Genomic DNA, 3328 nt, shown 5'->3' on the forward strand with positions numbered 1-3328 from the left:
GGCTTCATCGCCATGTACTCGGACTCTGGCTTCATCGCCATGTACTCGGACTCTGGCTTCATCGCCATGTACTCGGACTCTGGCTTCATCGCCATGTACTCGGACTCTGGCTTCATCGCCATGTACTCGGACTCTGGCTTCATCGCCATGTACTCGGACTCTGGCTTCATCGCCATGTACTCGGACTCTGGCTTCATCGCCATGTACTCGGACTCTGGCTTCATCGCCATGTACTCGGACTCTGGCTTCATCGCCATGTACTCGGACTCTGGCTTCATCGCCATGTACTCGGACTCTGGCTTCATCGCCATGTACTCGGACTCTGGCTTCATCGCCATGTACTCGGACTCTGGCTTCATCGCCATGTACTCGGACTCTGGCTTCATCGCCATGTACTCGGACTCTGGCTTCATCGCCATGTACTCGGACTCTGGCTTCATCGCCATGTACTCGGACTCTGGCTTCATCGCCATGTACTCGGACTCTGGCTTCATCGCCATGTACTCGGACTCTGGCTTCATCGCCATGTACTCGGACTCTGGCTTCATCGCCATGTACTCGGACTCTGGCTTCATCGCCATGTACTCGGACTCTGGCTTCATCGCCATGTACTCGGACTCTGGCTTCATCGCCATGTACTCGGACTCTGGCTTCATCGCCATGTACTCGGACTCTGGCTTCATCGCCATGTACTCGGACTCTGGCTTCATCGCCATGTACTCGGACTCTGGCTTCATCGCCATGTACTCGGACTCTGGCTTCATCGCCATGTACTCGGACTCTGGCTTCATCGCCATGTACTCGGACTCTGGCTTCATCGCCATGTACTCGGACTCTGGCTTCATCGCCATGTACTCGGACTCTGGCTTCATCGCCATGTACTCGGACTCTGGCTTCATCGCCATGTACTCGGACTCTGGCTTCATCGCCATGTACTCGGACTCTGGCTTCATCGCCATGTACTCGGACTCTGGCTTCATCGCCATGTACTCGGACTCTGGCTTCATCGCCATGTACTCGGACTCTGGCTTCATCGCCATGTACTCGGACTCTGGCTTCATCGCCATGTACTCGGACTCTGGCTTCATCGCCATGTACTCGGACTCTGGCTTCATCGCCATGTACTCGGACTCTGGCTTCATCGCCATGTACTCGGACTCTGGCTTCATCGCCATGTACTCGGACTCTGGCTTCATCGCCATGTACTCGGACTCTGGCTTCATCGCCATGTACTCGGACTCTGGCTTCATCGCCATGTACTCGGACTCTGGCTTCATCGCCATGTACTCGGACTCTGGCTTCATCGCCATGTACTCGGACTCTGGCTTCATCGCCATGTACTCGGACTCTGGCTTCATCGCCATGTACTCGGACTCTGGCTTCATCGCCATGTACTCGGACTCTGGCTTCATCGCCATGTACTCGGACTCTGGCTTCATCGCCATGTACTCGGACTCTGGCTTCATCGCCATGTACTCGGACTCTGGCTTCATCACCACGTAGTCGGACTCGGGCTTCATCGCCATGTACTCGGACTCTGGCTTCATCGCCATGTACTCGGACTCTGGCTTCATCGCCATGTACTCGGACTCTGGCTTCATCGCCATGTACTCGGACTCTGGCTTCATCGCCATGTACTCGGACTCTGGCTTCATCGCCATGTAAATGGGCTGGGGCTTCATCCTGTTGTACTTATACAGGTTGGACATCGAGCCCAGGGAGGAGTGCTGGCTGCCCACATTGAAGCTGCTCACCGTCGAAATGCGTCTCTTAGGAGGAGGCGCATCCTCTATTATCTCATTGCTGGTTTCCTTCTCGTACTTCTTCCTGTGACGGGCACGCCAATAGCAGAAGAGGAGGATGGCAATAATGATGAGGATCAGTAGTACAGCAGTTATGGCTCCTGCGATGATGCGTCCAGTGTTGGGAGGTGGTGTCACATTGAGATACAGTACACATTGCTCAGTGGCAACGCGGTTTCTGACAGTGCAGAGATAGGTGCCAGATGCACTGGTAGATGCCTCCCTCACGTTAAGGGTGCCTCCCACAGGATCCATCACAGCAGAGGCGGGCAGCAGCTTGTTGTCACTGGTCCTCTCCCAGCTGTATAGCAGGGTGTTGGTGCTTTCCATAGATAAGCACTTCAGCACAATGTCTTTGCCCTCGTGTGTGGGGCCTTCGGCATAGCACCTGGGCTTGGATGGTTTCGGCATGACTTTCAGCAGAAACTTCCTGTCGTCGACACCAGGAACCTTCTTCACCCTAACGTGGTAGGTGCCCGAGTCCGACAATTTCAGCTCTGTCAGATTGATGGAGGCGTCGCCGTGCTTGGGAAAAGCAGAGCTGAAATGGATTCGACCCTCCATGGGGGCATAATAGTCTTCATAGGCCCTGTCACCTGCGTACAGGATCAATACATTGTCCTCTTTCTGTCTTTCAGAGGCCAGAAGGTTCCATTCAATAAACAGTGGCCCAGAATCTTCAGGAGCCAGACTGAACTGGCAATCCAGCTTCACACTCTGACCACAGGCCTTCTCTATGGATGTCGGCCCTGTAGTTGTAATCTCCAGACCAGAGGCCAAACCTGCAAAGAGGCTTAACAGTACACAGCAGAACCGGCCTATCGAAAGATCCATTCCTGATCCTGTTCCATCACTTCTTCTGCAAAACATTTTCTGGGAAAAAAGTTTGGAGATATCAGAGAGAAACAGTCAGAAAGATCATTCATAGTTTTCAGTGACGACCCACTCAGTCGGAGGGCATCGGTTAAGCAACATGAACAGAAACTGTACAGAGCAACAAAGGCTGTTAATTACTTTGACTGTTTTTCCCCCCACTGAAAACAGTCCCTGTCTGGAGAGTCCCTCGTCTGAAAAAAGCCCAGATAAAAGCTTTAAAAGTGCAGTTGTCATTTGGGAGGTGAAGACAGGGTTTTCCCTATCATTATAACCATAGATATTAGGGGTGTCAACGTTTACAATTTTTTCTACACATACATGTGGCTGTTAAACATTACTGTTAATACAACCCTCATTTATACAAACTCTTTATCTTGTCTTTCTCACCTGTGCATTCAAAGCCATCAACATTGGCAAAACCTGGGCCATCATCCTGCAAACGACAGTCAAGAAAAAAAAGTCAACCTTCAAGGTCCAACATTAGAAAATTCATGGTTCAGTCTGATAAAATATAGTGATGCTGTGCATAATTTGCAGACCACAATGGTCGGATTTATAATTTATAATATTATATTTTTATGATATTATCTAAAATCTGATGCAGTTGAAGTGCGCTACAGCATGAAAAAGTGGTGAAAGAAATGCGACAG

At 51.0% G+C, this 3328-nt stretch overlaps 1 pseudogene; it reads right to left on the minus strand.

Annotated features, from left to right (window-relative positions):
* Window positions 1–1476: 1476 nt before the first annotated feature.
* Window positions 1477–2775, minus strand: LOC104938860 (coxsackievirus and adenovirus receptor homolog pseudogene; annotated as a pseudogene).
* Window positions 2776–3328: the final 553 nt, after the last annotated feature.

This window comes from Larimichthys crocea, unplaced genomic scaffold (assembly GCF_000972845.2).
Source record: "Larimichthys crocea isolate SSNF unplaced genomic scaffold, L_crocea_2.0 scaffold311, whole genome shotgun sequence".
NCBI classification, from domain to species: Eukaryota; Metazoa; Chordata; class Actinopteri; family Sciaenidae; genus Larimichthys; species Larimichthys crocea.